General features: G+C 48.6%; 1 protein-coding gene across 12 annotated transcripts in view; it reads left to right on the top strand.

Moving 5' to 3' along the window:
- The window catches only part of LOC137633460 (ADP/ATP translocase 3-like), a 387,552-nt gene that overhangs the window by 311,934 nt on the left and 55,143 nt on the right, over positions 1-20,475 (top strand). For 5 of the 12 annotated variants that reach the window (XR_011042234.1, XR_011042236.1, XR_011042237.1 and 2 more), the window contains exon 2: positions 2,151-2,345. The exons of the other annotated variants lie outside the window; for them this stretch is intronic. The gene's annotated coding sequence lies outside the window, so the exon portion shown is untranslated. The remainder of the gene's footprint in view (positions 1-2,150; positions 2,346-20,475) is intronic. 12 annotated transcript variants of the gene reach the window in all.

The following is a 20,475-nucleotide window of genomic DNA, read 5'->3' as shown; positions in this document are numbered from 1 at the left end:
TATGCATTCCCCCCGTTCAAGATTGTCAACAAGGTACTGCAGAAGTTCGCCTCTCACGAAGGGACAAGGTTGACGTTAGTTGCTCCCCTCTGGCCCGCGAGAGAATGGTTCACCGAGGTACTTCAATGGCTGGTGGACGTTCCCAGAACTCTTCCTCTAAGAGTGGACCTTCTACGTCAGCCACACGTAAAGAAGGTACACCCAGGCCTCCACGCTCTTCGTCTGACTGCCTTCAGACTATCGAAAGACTCTCTAGAGCTAGAGGCTTTTCGAAGGAGGCAGCCAGGGCGATTGCTAGAGCAAGGAGGACATCCACTCTTAGAGTCTACCAGTCGAAGTGGGAAGTCTTCCGAAACTGGTGCAAGTCAGTATCAGTATCCTCGACCAGTACCTCTGTAACCCAAAAAGCTGACTTCCTATTATACCTGAGGAAAGAAAGATCTCTTTCAGCTCCCACTATCAAAGGTTACAGAAGCATGTTGGCATCAGTCTTCCGTCACAGAGGCTTAGATCTTTCCAACAACAAAGATCTACAGGACCTCCTTAAGTCTTTTGAGACCACGAAGGAGCGTCGTTTGGCTACACCTGGTTGGAATTTAGACGTAGTACTAAGATTCCTTATGTCAGAAAGGTTCGAGCCACTACAATCTGCCTCCTTTAAAGATCTCACTTTAAAGACTCTTTTCCTGGTTTGCTTAGCCACAGCTAAAAGAGTCAGTGAGATTCACGCCTTCAGCAGGAACATCGGATTTTCATCTGAAACGGCTACATGTTCTTTACAGCTTGGTTTTCTAGCCAAAAACGAGCTACCTTCTCGTCCTTGGCCGAAATCGTTCGATATTCCAAGCCTTTCTAATATGGTTGGAAATGAACTAGAAAGAGTCTTATGCCCTGTTAGAGCTCTTAAGTTCTATTTAAGACGAACTAAACCTTTACGAGGACAGTCAGAAGCTTTATGGTGTTCTATTAAGAAACCTTCTTTGCCTATGTCAAAGAATGCAGTATCCTATTATATCAGACTGTTGATACGAGAAGCTCATTCCCATCTGAGTGAGGAAGACCAAGCTTTGCTGAAGGTAAGAACGCATGAAGTTAGAGCTGTCGCAACTTCAGTGGCCTTTAAACAAAATAGATCTCTGCAGAGTATAATGGACGCAACCTATTGGAGAAGCAAGTCAGTGTTCGCGTCTTTTTACCTTAAAGATGTCCAGTCTCTTTTCGAGAACTGCTACACCCTGGGACCATTCGTAGCAGCGAGTGCAGTAGTGGGTGAGGGCTCAACCACTACATTCCCCTAATTCCATAACCTTTTTTAATCTTTCTCTTGAAATGTTTTTTATTGTTGTTTTTGGGTTGTCCGGAAGGCTAAGAAGCCTTTCGCATCCTGGTTGATTTGGCGGGTGGTCAAATTCTTTTCTTGAGAAGCGCCTAGATTAGAGGTTTTGATGAGGTCCTGTAGTATGGGTTGCAACCCTTGATACTTCAGCTCCTAGGAGTCGCTCAGCATCCTAAGAGGATCGCGAGGCTCAGTAAGGAAGACGTACTTAAAAAGGCAGAGTAATTGTTCAAGTCGACTTCCTTACCAGGTACTTATTTATTTTATGTTTGTTATTTTGAATAACTGCTAAAATGAAATACAAAATTCTTAGCTCATAATAATGTAAGCAATTAATGCTGGTCTCTACCCACCCCCCTGGGTGTGAATCAGCTTATATAATCACCGGCTAAGTTTAATATTGAAAAATGTTATTTTTATAATAAAATAAATTTTTGAATATACTTACCCGGTGATTATATATTAAAGGACCCTCCCTTCCTCCCCAATAGAGACCCAGTGGACCGAGGAGAAAATTGAGTTCTGTGTTTACATTGAGTACTGAGTACCTGCACGACAGATGGCGCTGTTGAAGTACACCCCCTACCTGCATAGCGATCGCTGGCGGATTTTGAACGTAGAGTTTTCTGTCGAGCAGCAGAGCTGCAGCTTATATAATCACCGGGTAAGTATATTCAAAAATTTATTTTATTATAAAAATAACATATTTCCAAAGAGCCTGGGGGTAAAAGGGTTAAGAGATTGAGTTAGTAAAGTGACCCTGTTTATATATATTTCAGTCAGGTGTAGATCTAAGATTTGACTTTAACTTCAGGACAGCAATGTTGTTGGAGCATCACCCACCCAAAGGACACAAGGGTGAGATTACCTCAGTGCGGTGGATTCAGCCGAGCCCTTCAACTGGATAGACGTTGATCAGCACAGGATCTGATTCGCTGGCGGTAGTTTCGACCCTTAGTAATGAAGAAGTCGAAAGGGCTCCGTACGCTGAAATGCATTACAACTTTAGGTAAGATTAGTGCCTCGTATTTCATTCAAATGTCTACACTTGAAAATCTTGTTTTTCATCGTACAGTAGAACCTTCTTGCCTGCATTTAATCATAAAGTACCAGACTTGATTTTGATTCATTGTCATAATATGTAAGAGCAATAAATGCTTCCAACTTAAGCATTATTTTCTATGTTCTATATTCGACTTTTACTTTGTCTAATTTCATTGATTTTTAAGACTGTGTTTTAGAAATACCAAAATTTAAATCACTTGAGCCATTTTATTTTGATATTTAGAAGAATGATACTTGAAAGTTTACCAAGGAGCCAAACATCCCTTCCAAAGGAGAATTATTCCGTAACCGAAATACAAACCACGCTATTTACAAAGGGTTACCTTTTAGCGCAGCTGAAATGGCGAGCCATTAGAATTTAACGAGGGTGTATTACCCCCGCGCTAGTTAGCGGGGGGGGGGGGGGGTAGGGGAGTGGTAGCTAGCTACCCCTCCTCCCCCTCACACACAGGTGAATGCTCACTTTCACTTTTGGCTCGGACTGTGACAGACGTCTGTCTTGGTCCTCTCTTGGCAGCCATTGTTTGTTTTGTCTTTACTTAATCGCTTACTTTTCATTTACTCAATATATATGTAAACATGTTTTCATGTTTGTATATATATTTTGAGTATAGAAATAAGTAAGTTTCCTTTTCAGAGTTGTGTGTGTAGTGTACGATATCTACGTGGAGTCCTCGGCAGTTAGGCCACCACGGCGTAATTTTATGGGTGGCGATCGAGTTTGACTTATGTCTTTCTCTCTCTCTCTCTTGAGGTCGTTCACCCTTTTACTACGTGTTACTACGCCCTTGTAGCTTCCTTTCTGTGTGGGGGGGTTGCTACGCCGTACGTTTGTCTCAATTAGTTATGAATCTAATTGTAGTTGTTTTTTGTTTTTCAGCTTGTAGAACGATTCGTTTCGGGGTTTTTGTTCTTTCTTTAGTGTTCATTCATTTTTAAATTACATAATTACATAGTTACATAATTATAATTGTTATAATTCTGTTTTGGTTACAGCTCTCCTTCCGTGAGTGTAAGTGGTTGTGAGGGCACGTGCCTGTTGTGTAATTCTTGTTTCCTTTCCCTCAGGATTCCTCTTCGGAGCCTTCCCGGGGGAATGAATGTGTACTAATATTATTTGTTTTATTTTTTTACAGTTACCGATCTAGTTCGTTTCTGTAATATGGCAACGGTGTGAGCTGTCTTGTTGAGTCCTGGGGATTCGGCTGTTGCTGCCTCCCCCCTTGTATTTTCGTCAGGGGCGTGTCTCCTTCTACTGGAAGTACTCCCGTGACGACGGACAGCTCTCCAGTTCATTTTAGAACTCTCAGGAGGCTTGCCTCCTTGGGCGGGTAACTTTCCTTCCGAGGAAAGTTTTTCCTGTCCAGGCTTGAGTTTTTCCCCTTTTGGGGGGTTCTTCTCTTGCCTTTTTTTCGTGCGACTATGCTCTTGGTGCTGAGCGGTCGCACCTGCAGTTTCGCTCAAGGGGCTGGGCAATTGCAGGTGCTCCTCTTTGGAGGATTGCTCCTTTTAGGTCACTGGCTGACCAGTCTCTTCTACGAAGTGTTTCTCTTTCGTTCGCGAGAGAGTACACTCATAGAGACTCCTCTTCGGAGGTTTTTTCTGTTGCTGTTGCTGTTGGCCTCCCTCGCCGTAAGGCCCACCGTCCGCCTCGTCGTAAGGGCCTCTCATCTCCCTATAAGGGTGCTTGAGGTGCCTTTTGAATCCTACAACTCCTTTTTCTCGATCTTCCGCCTTGGTGCAGATGGACAGCAGTCTGATCTCGTCTTCCGACGGGCAACGGTCTTCCCGACGGACAGCGGTCTTCCGACGGACATCAGTCTCCCGGCGGACAACGATCCCTTCGGGGCAAAGGGTTGCCTCCCACGGGGGTTCTTCCCTTGCGTGTCAGGGGTTCCCTGCGCGCCCTTCTACTATGTTCTCTCCTGCTCCTGCTCAGTGTTAGCGCACAGGCGCTCTTCTGCTCATCAGCGCTCTCCTGTTCGTCAGCGCTTTCATGATGATCATCCCTGCTGTTCCTGTTGGTTCCTGTTACGTGCCCTGTGCGCCCACGTTCGCCCTCGCGATCTAGAACTTCGGTTCAGGTCGGGGTCAAGGACTCTTCTTCTATGCGCAGGCTTCCACGCGTAGCCTTCTGCTCGTCAGCGATCATCAGCTCGCCAGCGATCACCTGTCTCTCGGCGATCCGGAGATCGCCCGCGTGTGTTACAGCCGGCACGCCAACGTTCTCCAACACTTCTGAAGGAACTAGCTCTAGCTACTAGCTCTCCTGCGCATGCTGATCGCCATCGCGCGACCCTCAACTGCGGATGCTGATCGCCATCGCGCGACCCTCAACTGCGGATGCTGATCGCCATCGCGCGACCGCACACCTGCGGATGCTGATCGCCATCGCGCTATCGTCTACCCTGCGGAGGCTGCTCGCCATCGCGCGACCCTCAACTGCGGATGCTGCTCGCCATCGCGCGATCGCCTACCCTGCGGAGGCTGCTCGTCATCGCGCGACCCTCAACTGCGGATGCTGCTCGCCATCGCGCGATCGCCTACCTGCAGATGCTGCTCGCCATCGCGCGACCGCCCACCTGCGCATGCTGATCGCCATCGCGCGACCCTGGCATGCTGATCGCCATCGCGCGACCCTGGCATGCTGATCGCCATCGCGCGACCCTGGCATGCTGATCGCCATCGCGCGACCCTGGCATGCTGATCGCCATCGCGCGACCCTGGCATGCTGATCGCCATCGCGCGACCCTGGCATGCTGATCACCATCGCGCGACCCTGCGCATACTGATCGCCCTCCTGCACATGCTGCTCGCGATCGCTCACCTTCGCATGCTGCTCGCCAACGCACGATCGCTCACCTGCGCATGCTGCTCGACCATCGCGTCGGCATAACACAACGCACCATCGCCAACCTGCGCGTTAGCGCTCACCAGCTCACCACCGATCGCTTGTTGATCCATATCGCCAGCGGTCTTCCTCGTCCACGCGGCAGCGCGTTTCCTCGCCATCGCGCTAACGCTTGCGTTCGCCGCCTCGGACTCGCGCTCATCCACCTGCCCACCCTCACGTCCGCTCGCCCGCGCGACCGCTCGCCCGCGCGCCTGCGTGACCATTCGCCTGTGCGCCCACACGCCCACGTGCCTGCACGTCTACGCTCATGCGCGTCCGCGCCCATGCTCTCCAATGTTCGCCCACGCGCGAACCAACGGTTTTCCATTGCGCGGATGGATGGTGTTCCGTCGCGCGAACCTACAGTGTTTCTTCGCACAAACGTCGGCTTATTTCTTGCAGTATCCATTGCTTGTCTATGGGTTATCGCTCGCCGACCACCAGCTCTCGCCCTTCCTACCACGCTCGCCCTCCTTCTGCGCTCCTTCGCTCGCGTTACCGCTCATGGGCGCTTCCACGTTCGCCCACGCGAAAATCTCTGAATTACCGTCGCGCGAGCTCCAGGGCAATTGCGACCACGATTCCCAATGGGGTTTTTGCAGCATGGCCAGCCTGGCGAGTTCTTCTGGAGCGTATTTCCAGAACACGGCCTCACCCCGTAAACGCAGAGCATGGCACTTGCAAGAATAGGAGAAACTTAAGGGAGATCTGAGCAACACTCCTCTTTCCTGAACCTGGGTTAGCCCTTCCCCGTCATTCCCTGGAAGGATTTTTGGCAGGGGGGCTTTCCGTTCGAGATTTCTCCATCGGACAAGGAGTGACTGCTTACCCCTTCCTCTGGGAGCTTACCAGGTTCTTTCCCTCCTCGGTTACGGCCCGAGGTTTGGTTCAAGGAAGCTACAGGAAGATCATGGGTACTTTCCTCCTCTCGAGCTCAGGCACCTTGTCCTTTCGTCGTTAAGTATCTAACTTGCGGACAAGCTCGATGTTGTACCATCTGGACGCGCTGACTGAGGGCTTCCTTCGGGTGTCTCATCTGTGGAGGTCGACGACCTCTGACACCCTTCCATCCTTGAGAAGAGTTTGTTTGTGCCCAAGGACAGAGACTTAGACAGCGGCTGTGCAGAGGAAATCGACTTCCGTTTTCACTCCTCTAAGGCGCTTTCTTCCAGACTCTGCAGGGATCCAGCGCCCTTTTCTTTCAACCACGTCGGCCTAAGTTATCGGCTACGACAACTGGGACAAGGTGTCCAATTGCAGTTTCCTCCTGTCAGGAACAGATGGCACGGGAGGCGACCCCGGGGGGGCATAGTCCTAAAAGGAGCGGCAGAGTTCACAAACTCTAGGATTGCAGGTTTTTCGCTGGGAGGATGCTTAAGGTTACTCATCCGGATGACAGCTTCCCGATGCCCATTCCCGCACAATCTCTGTGATCAGCCAAGGATATCGCGCCTGCCGTCTCTGTCAGCGAATTCAGTGTCTCTGAACCTCTATGCCATAGCGTCGGTTGGGCAGAATGATCCATACCTTAGGCGAAGGTCCTCCATAGGATCATCGACGGCTTCACCCCCGGCCTCTTCAGCCGATCCTTTCTTGTAGGGAAGGATCTGAGAGGGGAGTTCCGTAGTCGACCTCTCAGCCCTGATCAAGTTTGTCGAACAAACTTCGGCCAGCGTAGAACAGCAGAATCGATCAGACTGGTAACGAGGCGACAGGACTCCTTAAACCCTGGTTCGGAAGGACAGGTACTTTCAGTTTCCATTCCATCCATCTTCCAGGGAGCTCGTGGAATTCAGCCTAGACTGCAAGTATTCCTGCTTATGATGCAGTGTGGCTATTCCGCCGTGGCATAGCAGGTTTTTTTTCCCCAGAGAACTCTCCCTGCTTTCCTCATGGCCGCTCAGGTGCAGGCTTCCGCCTCCTCTGCTTTTTGGAGGGCTGGTCAACTCCGGTAGGCTCGGGTTCGACCTTCTTCAGCGCCGGGACAAGCTTCCGGATGCTTACCATGAGTGTGGGCTCATGGTATTTTGCTTAGAGCCTTCTCTTCCTCTGCCTTAACATCTGGAGTATCTGGCCATGATATTGAGTCAACGGCCTTACCACGTTGGAAACCCCGCTTCTCGTCCGTCCAGCGAGGTTAAGCAACGTCGGTACTTGGATGGGTGACCACCTGGGGACGCCAGATTCTGTTACCACATCCTCCGAGCCTTCCTTTCGGTTGACTGTGGCAAGACTGAGGAGAGTTGCAGTACCTGTTCTCAGTCAAGCAGAGCTTTCAGCCCTACCTTGGAACGTTTCCTAGTTCTCCTTTCCTCATTGACCCGTCTATAGTCCGAACGGTCGCCTCAGGATAAGTTCCATGTGGGGCGATCCAAGTTCCGGTGGCTTCAGGCAATGTTTTAACCGGACTTCCTGGCCCCTATGGGACCAGCGGAACTATTAGACCTGCAATGGGTGTTGACCTATGGAGCCTCTTGATGGTAGTGGATATTCTCGTCCTTTCCCCACATTCTTGATGCTGTTCTCGGACTCGTCAAAGGAAAGGGGGGGGGGGGGGGGCAGGTTCCGGTCCAGGCCTATGGTCAAGACCTGAAGGATACCTCTCCATCATTCAGGCAGGCTTACGGGCCTTAGTCTGCCCCTCTACAGATCCTACAGCTCCTGCCGAGTCGCCCCGTGCGCGTCGACTTCATGATTCTGGCGTATTCTAACCAGCAGGGGACGCTTTTTCACACCTTCACATCTTGCAGTAGAGATACCGGGATGATTGAGATTCTCTCAATACCACCATCGGCTCTCTCATTCCAGGCAGGGGAATGTTCTCTCAGACTATCCGAGCAGAGCCTCGTAGAGAGAGTGTACCTGGGGGTCTTTGACCTTGGGTAACCAGCAAGTACTGGTCTGGGGGACCTGATCGCGACAGCTTGGAACCTCAAGCTTCCGCTATTCTTCCCCCCAGTCTCAGACCCCGAGACTCTGGCAAGATGCATTCCGGTGATGGTGGGACAACTTCGACGCCTGCGTCGTCCCTCCTTTTTGTCTGTGGACAATGGGTCTCAACAAGACCAGGTTGTCTGTCAACCTTTCAATGGGAGAGCTCCACTGGGACTACTGTATGCGCAGAACGGTTTCTGGACCCTCTGCTTCCCCTGACGGAACTCCCGGGAGAGCTTCTCCCACGGCGCAGACTACTCAAGCAACCACACTGCGACATCTCTCCCGAACCGGGGCGTCGCTTCGGCTTCATGCCTGGAGACACTACGCCTCCTCCTCAAGAAGAGACAACCCGCTACAGTCGCGGTACGGAGGTCGCGTCATCTGCGATAGTCATCCACAGGGGTCTCCCAGGTAAAGTGAAGAGTCTAAGGTGGTTGGTGCCGTGGGAGATATACCTCTTCCCTTGAGGCCTCTTCTCCAGCAATAACGGTCTTATTGCCTTTCGGCGGGAGGAAACTCCTTTTCGCTCTCGGCAATGAAGCCTGTCGCTCAGCCTTTCCCTGACCTTCAGGCTTATAGGAATAACTTTTTCCTGCCCGCTGGATCTATCCTCGCTCATGCGAAGCTACGATCGTCCCTGCCCTAGTCGGAGGAAGACCTCCAACTTGGAGCATGGCTCGGACTTTTAGTCCTTAAAGAGATCTTCTCAAGACCCTTTACGACAGGCCTCGGATTGTATTCCGCCTTGGGTCTCCTGCTCACTCTGGCCACGGCCAGTGTGTAAGCAATCTTCTTGGTCTCTTACGACTCCCCCCTTTCTAAGGAAGAGGGGAAGGCAACATTCAGGCTCGCTCCTGAGTTGTTGGCTAGACTCAGAATCTGGGGGTCCCGGCCCTTCGGTCCGATTCATTCAAGATTTCGAGTCTCCATTCTGTATCTGATGTCCCAAGACCTCTTTCTTGCCAGTAAAGGAATCGAGAGGTTAGCGCTGGGAACAGCTGCAGTTTGTCCTCAGTTGCAGCCGATTTGGGAGCACAAGGAGGACATGGGGGAGAGTCACCAGTATACCTCTTCAGCCCGGACTCAAGGACATTCATCTCGACCTGTCTCCAGACCCTCCCCCGTCACGTCGCCCTACAGCACGACGTTGGATACATCGCAACGTCCCTCGCCTACGAGTAATACTACTCTGTGACGCAGGTGCTACAAGCTGGAGTCTGGAAGCGTCTAATGACCTTCGCAGCCCGCTTCCTGCAGGGCGTGACCCACAGGAGTCTCGATACGTTTTCTATCGCTCTGTGGTGGCTACACAACAGCTGGTCTAACCTCAGGCTCCTTTTTGGACAGGTAGCAGAAGGTTGAGGGCATTGTTATCAAGTTTTATTCTGCATGAACGAAAGAAGTATGTCTGGCCCTTACTTCTTTCTTCATCATCCCCTCTACGGGGAAGCAGCATCCTGGTCTCTGCATAGCTGACCTCGAACCTCTGCAGGTAAACCATGCTTCCTTGTGTTCCGAGTATTGAGTCAATACTGTCGCGTCCCCCATACCCTGACGAGGTGGTATTGGGAACATCCTAACCCAGAGTTCCTTCTGGAACTCCAGGTCAACTGCCTAGGACGGGTCACACTTCTTCCTTCACACACAAGCTTACGTAGGCCACATGGTTCCTTGCGGAGCAAGGAACTTGTGAGGTGCAGGGACTCCTTTTATCGAATGCTACTCACTCGGATTCTGAGTCCCCGGGTAAAGCCAAAGCCAGTATGGCTGGGGACTTTCCACCCTACCTAAGGGGTAAGTCACCCTGTGTAAATAGCGTGGTTTGTATTTTGGTTACGGAACAAATGACAAATTCGAAGATAATTTGTATTTTTCCTAACCATACAAACCTTAGCTATTTACACACATTTGCCCGCCAGCCCTGTCCCCCAAGACAAGTCCTACCTCTTAGTGAAAGTGAGCATTCATCTGTGTGTGAGGGAGGGGAGGGGTAGCTAGCTACCACTCCCCTACCCCCCGCTAACTAGCGCGGGGGTAATACACCCTCGTTAAATTCTAATGGCTCGCCATTTCAGCTGCGCTAAAAGGTAAACCCTGTGTAAATAGCTAAGGTTTGTATAGTTAGGAAAAATACAAATTATCTTCGAATTTGTCATATTCGTGGCGATCGCCGCCATGACAGTTGGTGGTCATACATGAGCGCCATCACTCGTAGGTTATTAGAACCATTCCCAACATCTTCAGAAATTCTCTGTCGTTGATCGAGTCAACACCTCGGGAATTCTTTTCGTGGATATATTACTTTATTCCACAATTTGGTGAAGTACCTTTTGTCTGATTATTGTTAATAGCTTTCGCTGCCTTTCAACTATCAAAGATTTTATATAGGATAATTTTTTTTTTTTTTTTTTTGCGGGTCCAACTTGGACAGTTCAAGTGAACTTGATTTCATACAAAGATGTCCAGACCCAGTAATGGCTCTTCTGTTGTTAAACTTTGGTTGTTGGGCTAGACCAGCTTTCGAGCTGCTCTTTCTTCCCGCACTGTAATGAACAGGGAGCATGTATATATTTGTTTTCGTTCCTTGCTTGTTCATTGAGGGATCAAAGATTTTTTCCCCCTACTTTATTAACGAACAACTCTTAAAGTTATAATGGAAGGAAGACATTTTCTACATTAAACATTGTGATATTACTAATTTGTAACATAACTCTTAGCAGATCGGAATGTGATTACCTTGTAGGAATTCAGTCCGTCTTCGTGATGAAGTCACAGTCATGTGACGTAATCCGCTTAGTATGACTTGCATTATATGAATTATTTTCTTGCAAGAAATTTTTAAAATATTAGCTTTATAAGCATAAGTATGTTTATAATGTAGGGAAATATATCATTTTCAAGTATATATTTGTCCTATTAGTATATTTAGCTTAGTCAATTTTCGATTTAGAGTTTTCTCGAGCGTACAGTCATTTTACGCTCGTAGTCGACTAAGGGAGATGTCCGATATTAAACGATCATTTTTGTTTCACAATACTTGTATCGTTATTTAATATTTCGCTTTTGAGAATACTAATATTATTCATATATCCTATTGTATTTTCATTCTGGCCCTTGACTAAAGAGAATATTCTCTCGCAACGGGCAGATCTATTATGATCTAATGTGAAATAGTTTAAAGAGCTAGTGTTCAATGGCACATATAATGACGCAATGCAGTCAATCTACAATAAGTAATACTTTTGACAATCGTTTTTTGTTTTCACAATTACTGGTATCGTTGTTTTATATTTCAATTTTGAAAATACTAATATTAATCACATATTCTATTGTATTTTCTTTCTAGCCCTTGACGAAAGAGTATAATCTCTCGTAACGGGTAGGTCTATTAAGATCTAATGTGAAACAATTAAAAGTGCTAGTATTCAGTGTCAGTGCAGTGGAGGGTGCTTCCGTTCATGTCCGTCATAATCCCAGCCGGGGACCTCTTCCATGCTCCCCAACCCCTGGGAGAAGGAAAGTCGAAAGGCAAAAGGATATGACAGACCTTGATTAGCGAACGAACGTCCCCTCGAACGATCATGTTAACAATGTACAGATCGCTCCATCTCAATAGTAAAAGCGAGGTTAAAATGTATGTCTTCATCGGACGCAAAAATCGCGACGTGGTTGGAGCCAAAAACTACGTTCTAAACCACGCAAGAGACGTATGTCTCCTAATAAACCCCCCTGCAGTGACTGGTGTTCACCGGAGGTGTTCCTTTCGGACTAAGACTACGTGTCGGCACCGAAACAATTGCGTAAGACGCATAGTCCGTCGGATGAAGAAGGTGCTCAGTTTACGTCAGTACACGCTTCTTTTTCTGCCCCCAGATTGGGAAATGTCACAGGGTCTTTCCCCTGTTAACCACCTGGACAGGCAGAAAAAATACACCTAAAAGAATCTAAGCACAGCGATAGACCAAGAAAACAGTCTTCCGATAGTATCGGACAGCATAGTTCTCCGATACTCAGCATCGCTCCGTCCCAGCGATCAGCTCGCGTTGCGGCAAGCGTTAGGACGGACGCATGCGGCAGTCTGGTCTCTTCCTCACGGCAGTCGCAGACACCAGTCTGGTTTCTCCTTCACGGCAGACGTAGACGCCAGTCTGGTCTCTCGGGAGAGATCTCTCACAACAATCGATACATAGAAGTATCGACAGTTGACGATATGCAGCAGTCTGGTCTCTCCCTCACGGCAGACGCAGACACCACGGCAGACACACTTGCCACGGTGGACGCAGCAATCTGGACGCATGCAGCAGTCTGCAATCTCACGGCAAAGTGGATACATGCGGCATTCTGGACATATAATGGACGCATGCAGTCAGGTTTTGTCACACGTCACTGTAGACAAACATTTGTCTCTTCTTTGCGATTGACTGGACGCGCTTCCTCACGGCTCGCGGCAAACTCACGGCATTCGGGACTCATGCATTAGACTGATACCTCTCAGGGAAACATACAACAGTCTCAAGCTAGACCCAGGATGGACTCATATGGTCGGGACTTGGCCTCGCAACAGGATAGACAAGTTTTTTATCTCTCCTTCACGATTTTCTGAACGCATAACTAACGCTCCCTCGCTTCACGCTGTTGACATACAACTTGCTGGACGCATGCGTTCATAGATTTTCCCTCACATGGGTTTACAGATGTTGTTGCTCCCTTAGAGCATGATGATCTTATGCTAGAAGCACTGGAACCTGTCTCTCCCTCGAACTTAAACGTGATACTTCTTCGCAACTGGACGATATCCTTCACAAGATTTCTTCCAGACAAGATGAATTATCTTGGAAGATAATAACCGTCACAATGATGAGGTTTTGTCTCCTACTCATTCGATTCAGGGAGTCGATGTTCCGTTAGCCGATTTAGAAGACGAATCTCAGGATTCATTACAGTCTACTAAAAAAAAAAAAAAATGGTTCTGGCTAGATGGGTTAAGAGAGTTTTCTTAACTCTCAACCAATGGACGTCCAAGAGAAGGTTCTAGGGAAGGCCTTCTTTTTCTTTTCCTCACTCAGGTCAACCATGAGCAAGTCGTAGTTTGTGGTCCAATTTTGAAATGGACCATCGGCTGAAGTAAACTTTTAGACAATTAAAGTCTTCAGCCTTATGGACTGGACTCTTGGAACTCTCGCAGAAGCCACAGACCCTAGGAACAAGGCTCAGATGCATCTGTTTGCCTGTTTGGTTAAGGCCTGGAGGGATGTCCCCATCGAACTTTCTGCCCTTTTCATGGCAGGAGTTCTTAAAAAGAGACCTCAGAGGATTGCGACTGGAGATCAAACTCGCAGATTCTCAAGTCAACAAACCGAATCAAAAAGTGAGACGTTTTATGCCTCCCTTGTCGTCTATACCCCTAGAGCTGACAACAGTCCACTCAGGAGACAAGGCAGCAGCTCTTTAAGAACAAGTGAGCCTTATGCTGTCAGCTTCATTCATAGTAATGTAGAGGACACCTCCTCGGAGGGGTCTTTACATCATACTTTTCCTAGTTCCGAAACATTCGGGAGGGATGAAAACCTGTTCTGGACATGAGTCCATTGTACACATAAAGGGAGTAAGGTTTCTTCTTTGTACCTGGACTACTGACCACTCAGAGCAGAATCACAAGTAAAGTGTCTGGAGGCTCTTCGAAGGATAATGCCCTTAACGCAACAGTTAGGTCTGATGGTAACCTGGCCAAATCTCAACTAACACCCTCACAGAATTTAATTTTTCTGGGGACGATACTCGGTTCAGTTCGCGTTCAAGGCGCTCCGGAAATGTCGCAAGGACTTTCCCCTGGTGGTCACCCGGCTACGGTTGACGATCCCTCGCAGCAATCAGCACACGGTTTAGTTTGCGCACACGTCGCGCTTCTTGTGTATGGTCGGTCTAAAGTAGAGAAGTCGATTTCGTCCCTGTTTGACGCATACGATTTGCGACAAGGATCTATGGATAGAGTCTTAGAGGAAATGACACATAAATATCAAAGAGCTAGTGGCCATTCACCAAGCCCTGATTACTCACTTCATAGAAAGGGAGAATAACATCAGGAGGGATCTTCTCGGCAGAAGAAGGCAAGTTCTTACTGCAGAATGGACCCTACATCACGAGGTGTGCACCAACCTTTGGATGATTGTGGGGTCAACACTCGATAGACCTCTTCGCCTCACAGATGACATAGAGGTTGCCGGTATTTTGCTCTCCAGTACCAGACCAGGAAACAGTCGCACTGGAAACTTTTCTTCTGAACTGGGAAGGTCTAAACATGTACTCTTTTCCTCCATTCAAGATCCTGGACAGAGTCCTGAAAAGATTCAGGGATTCGGCCATCGTCCGTATTACCATGATAGCTCCTTTTTTGGTCTACGAGACATTGGGTTGCGGAGATGATGGAGTGGCTGGTAGATACCCCCAGATCATGACCACTATTAGGGTTGATTAATCTGAGTGGTACATATTTAGAGTGCGGTGCAGGAATAATAGATATTCCTCTACCAATACCTCTATAGCCAATATAGTAGTTTTTCTGTTGTATCTACGTACAAAAGAGAAGCTAGCTATGCCTTGCATCAAGGGTTACCTCAGCATATTAACCTCTGTCTTTCGTAACCGACACTTTGGCGTGTCAGGTAACAAGGAACTCTCAGGTCTCATTAGATCTTTTGAGACAACCAAGAGGAAGGATAATCCAACCTCCTCGTGGAACCTAGATGTAGTCCTGGTCTTTTTAACCTCAAGTAGGTTTGTACAGTTGGACAAGCCATCTTGGAAGTATCTTACCAAGAAGACTTTTTCCCAATTTCATTGGCTTTAGTCAAAGACGTAGGAGAGTTTAAAACCATCAGCAAGATGGGCTTTAATGGAGACAATGCAATTTGCTCCCTTCAGCTAGGCTTTCTTTTCAAAGACGAGACAGACAGCCTGTGATGCTCAGTTAAAAAGCCCTCTTTGCCTTTATCAAAGAATAACCTGGCTTTTTTCCATTAAGGATTTAATAAGGGAAACTCTCCAACATTGTCAGTAAGAAGGTTTCCCTATCCTTAAGGTAAAACCACAAGAGGTTAGAGCTGTAGCAATTTCTATGACTTACAAACACGATAGGTCAATGAAGTCAATTTTGGAGCCTACTTTCTGACAAAGTAAATCAATCTTCACAGACTGCTATCTCAAAGATGTCCAGACCCAGTATGAGGAATACTATTCCCTGGGTCCGTACGTTACCTCCGTCTTCTTAGTTGGAGAAGGGTCTACTGCCTCTTCCCTATAACTTAATATATACCCTTGCCATTTTTTCTTGTACTTGTTCATAGATTGTTTGCGAGGGTTGTCGCAGCCTTCCGTCAGTTTCTGATGCAAGTCAAGTTAGTTTTAATGCGTTCACAGTCTGTCTGCGAGGCTTGTCGCAGCCTACCGTCAATCTGGGATGCAAATCAAATTAGTTTTAATATGGAGTAGGTGGTCAAAATCAGTATCCTTGGCTATGCCAGGTTTGCAAGGGTGGTGGTCTAGCCACTAAGGGTCGTGGACCTTGTGGCAGCCCCAAGAGACTTTTCAGCCCCCTGAGTGGATCGCTGAGTCTCTTAAGGAATGCAGGCGAAATGAGGCAGTATCATTGTGAAGCCAGCTTTCTTATCAGGTTAGAACCAGATTGTTAGTACTACTATTGTAGTTATTGATAATTAAACGAATTTCCAGGGGGATGAGGTTTTCAACCCACCTCCAACTGTGTGAATCAGCTATATATATGTAACTACCAGGGAAGTTACATATTTGAAAATGGTATTTTTATTATAAAATAAATTTTTAAATATACTTACCTGGTAGTTACATATATAAAAGGGCCCTCCCTCCTCCCCTCTGAAAACAGAGATAGAGAATTTCTGAAGATGTTGGGAATGGTTCTAATAACCTACGAGTGATGGCGCTCATGTATGACCACCTACTGTCATGGCGGCGATCGCCACGAATTTTGAATTTCTGTCGTGCCGCGTCGAAACGCGGGATTTAAGCTATATATATGTAACTACCAGGTAAGTATATTTAAAAATTTATTTTTTAATAAAAATTCCATGTTTTAAAATTCCTCATGAGTGACAGATTCAAGCCTTTACACTCTGCTTCTTTTAAAGATCTGACTTTGAAGACTCTTTTCTTAGTAAGTCTGGCAACAGCTAAGAGAGTCAGTGAAGTTCATGCTATAATAAGAATATTGGCTTCAGAGAGGGAAAGGCCATATGCTCCTTGCAACTTGGATTCCTGGCCAAAAAACGAACGTCCTTCTCATCCATGGCCTAAATCTTTCGAGATTGCTAACCTCTCTGATATGGTTGGTGAAGAGTTGGAGAAAGTTCTGTGTCCTGTTAGAGCACTGAAGTTCTATCTGGACAGAACTAAAGATTTAAGAGGCAATTCAGAAGCTCATTGGTGAGCAGTCAGGAAGCCTGCGTTACCTGTCTAAAAACACCCTATCATTTCTTATAAGACTTTTAATTAGAGAGGCTCACTCACACTGTGGTGAGGCAGACCTTAAGTTGCTAAAAGTAAAGACTCCTGAAGTTAGAGCTGTGGCAACTTCTGTAGCTTTTAAACAAAATCGTTCTCTGCAAAGCATCATGGATACAACCTTTTGGAGGAGTAAATCTGTATTCGCCTCGCATTACTTTAAACTTGTCCAGACTCTTTATGAGGACTGCTACACTTTAGGACCATTCGTAGCAACGAGTGCAGTAGTAGGTGAAGGATCTACCACTACGTTCCCCTAATCCCTAGTACCCTTGTTCTTCTCTTGGAACTTTCATATATTTTTATGGTTGTATGTGGAGGTTGGTCGACAATCTTCCGCAATCTTTGATTTAGTCAGGTGGTCATTTTGTTCCTTGAGAGCGCCCGGAACAAGGGTATTAGTTGAGGTCCTGTCAGCTTAGATGTTATTACCCGTTTGACAGCTCCTAGAGATCTTCAGCCCCCTGGGTGGACCGCTGGATCTCATAAGGATAGCAGACATAATGAGGCAGAGAATCATTGAAGTCAGCTTCCTTAACAGGTACGAACCCTTAAGCTTGTTTTAATTAACTCTTAAGTAATATTCCAACAATGTTGCTGTCTCTGACCCTCCACCAAGGGTGTCAATCAGGTATTTTTATATAACCAGCGGGTAAGTTTAATGTTTGAAAATTATATTTTCATAATAAAATAAATTTTTGAACATATCTGCTGGTTATATAACTTTTATTCCCACCCTCCTCCCCTCTAGAGACCTATGGGCATGGAAGGTCTGGTGAAGTATGGAATGGTTCGGCCTATCTCCCGTGAGGGCGCTAGTGTACACCTGGCAACTCTATCTGCGATTGCCGCGAGTTTTTGAATTTCTGCCGGACGTCAGAGACCAAAGCTATTTTTATATAACCAGCGAGTAAGTATGTTAACAAATTTATTTGTTCCGTAACTGACATACAAACCACGCTATTTAATAGGGGTTATTACTATCAGCGTAGCTGAAATGACGAGCCATTAGAATTTTAACGAGGGTTTACTACCCCACCGCTAGTTAGCGGGGGGTAGGGAGGGTAGGGAGTGGTCTACTTCCCAGTGGGAGAGGTTTTCTCAGCGACGGAAGAAGTTCAGGCGGGATATTTCTCCTTCGAAGATTTTTTTGAAAGGAGAAAAACCCAAGGACTTTTCTCCCGTTGCCCAAACCTCCTCCGAAGCTGCCACTCAATCGGTTTCTTCCGAGAAACCGTCGTGTGGTAGCGTAGACCATGGTTCTGTTTCCCGACTTCGAAGTTCGAGAGATGGCGTTGCCTCCCCTAGTGAGGCAACTCTACCTCTTCCCCCGGGGGAGGAATTAAATTTAAATGTTAATGTAACTGATTTATTTCAGCTTTGGTCTTCCTTTGGGGCTCGAAGGTTTGCTCTCCAAGGAAGCCTTGTTTGACATCATCCGGTTGGGTGCCGCTGTCAAGCAATCGCCTACGTTGGCAGAGGTATCCGATGCGGTATCTCCTAATACCTCTGCAACTTCTCAACCCGCAGTAGCTGAAGGCTTAGTTTCTCCCGTTCCTGCTCAACCTACGAGGGAGGAACTAAGTCCAACAGTCACTCCTGCCGGTGATTCTCCCCCTCGGGGGAGTTCACTCACAGAGACTCCTCTTCGGAGGACTGCTGAAGGTCAGCTTGCTGACCCAACGGCCCCCAGAGGGTGCATACGTCGTAAGGCTCGCCTTCCTTCACCTTATAAGTCGGTTAGGAGGCGCCTCTTCGGTTCATTGTCATCGTGGCAGTCTGCCGCAGAGGAGCCTCGTCATCGATCTCCGACTGTTCCTGCTACGACCCTGGACCTCTCTGCGGATCGTTCGCGATCCCCTTCGGTGGAAGGTCGTCCTTACAAAGGACTCGCCGACCTTCTACCCATCAGACCTGCTGACCTGCCGTCGCCGTTCCTGGCTGCTGATGCGCTGTATGCGCCAACCAAACCTGTTTTTAAAAAACACGCACTGGTCCCTTCGGGGCAACAAGGGTGTACTTGCCAATTAGCGCACATGTCCCTTACGCGCCATGCCAAGCATGCGCGCCAACATTCTCCTGACCTCATTGAGGTTTCGGAGATTGCGCGTTAGCGCTCTCCTGCTGCTGCTGTTGCTGATATAGCGCCAGCGCTCACCTGCTGCTGATGTTCCTGATAAAGCACGCCAGCGCTAACCTGCTTGCCTGCGCGCCTTCAACCTACTGTGCACCAGCGCTCTCCGCACCAACGATCTCCTGTGCGCCCCCGATCTTTGGATCTGGGTGCGGTAGAGAAGTTTAGGACTTCCCCTGCGCGCCAGCGCGCAGTCACCTACTCGCGCCAGCGCGCAGTCACCTACTCGCGCCCACGCCCATATCCCATAGGAGCTATGCATCGCCAGCCTGATGTGCGCCCACACGAGGCGCACCTACACATGCAGGTTCCAGCTGCACGCCCGCGCGCAAGAGATATCTCCTGCGCGTGCGCCCAACAGCTAGAGCGCACGATCTCTCGCCCGCACGGGCTCTTCATCCTGATCTTGCACGCCCGCGCGAACATTCACCCTCGCGCGCGCGAGCACGCAATCTGCTTCCTGCTCACTCTCCGATATCTCCTGCGCACGCTCTTATGCGCCATCGCTCGCCCTCGCGCGCGCGCACATCGGCAGTCTCTCACGCGCGAGCCCGGGTATTCTCCATTGCGCGATCGTCAATATCCTCCCATGCACGAGGCTGCAGGACAACGCGCGGCAAGGTCAACATCGCCGCATTCCCCTCCCCCCGCAAGCGCAGATTAGCATGCTCGCCGGTAGGGGGGAAGGTTCCAGAAAGGTCCAGGGACATTTCTTCTTTGTCTTCTTTTTCTTTTCAGGCAAACCCCCCTATGGAAACTCCTCCCAGGGATCAGTCGATCCCTGTCCCTCCAGAGGGAGTGTCTGACAGCGCAGCCGTTAGCCAGCAGCCTTCGTTTGGGGCACTAATCAGAGCGGTCACGCAGGCTTTCAAGCCTGTTCTCTCTGAATTGGGCCACAAATCCTTGTCTGCGTCTACTCCCCTGAAGAGGAAAAGAGGAGTTTCGGACGCGGTGACTTCTCCGAGGACTAAGCTGTCTCCTCGTATGCCTTCGAGGCAGGGCCCCTCCCCCCCAGACTTTTTCTCTCTCCCCTTCGGACGAGGATTACCCGTCCTCGGGAGTCACGTGAGGTGAGACGTTCCCCCATCGCACCAATGAGGGAAGCCCCACCTCGCGCTGAAAAGTCTTCTCGGGTAGGGGCGGAGAAGAGCCTACCTCCGTCGTTATTGGAGTCCTGCATCCCTCCCAGGAGGGAGTCGAAGGACTCCAAGACAGTACCGAAGTCCTCGTCAAGACTTAGACCGGAGCCAGCCAGTCACTCGGAGAACGTCCGCGAGTCTCCCCAAGAAGAGCCTTTGGGGAGAGGAGACTTTGCTGCTAGTCCTTCCGGAGGAGAGCTGCAGGAGTCAGAACATGCATTTTGGCAGGTTCTGACCCTTATGAGGACTCTCAATGGGTTTGCTGACCCAGAGATTCCTCCTCGAGAGGGCAAAGACATGGTCTTGGACCGAGTATTTGAGACTCAAAAACCCTCTAAGGCCAGTGCAGCTTTGCCCTGGTCTCAGGGGGTTAAGAGTACCAGGGACAAGATCGCGGTCTAGCTCTCCGAGCTAGCCTCCTCCAACCGATCCAGTG

Source organism: Palaemon carinicauda, chromosome 43 (genome assembly GCF_036898095.1).
Source record: "Palaemon carinicauda isolate YSFRI2023 chromosome 43, ASM3689809v2, whole genome shotgun sequence".
NCBI lineage: Eukaryota > Metazoa > Arthropoda > Malacostraca > Decapoda > Palaemonidae > Palaemon > Palaemon carinicauda.
The sequence above is the reverse complement of the archived record's forward strand: the minus strand, read 5'-3'. Positions and strand labels throughout refer to the sequence as shown.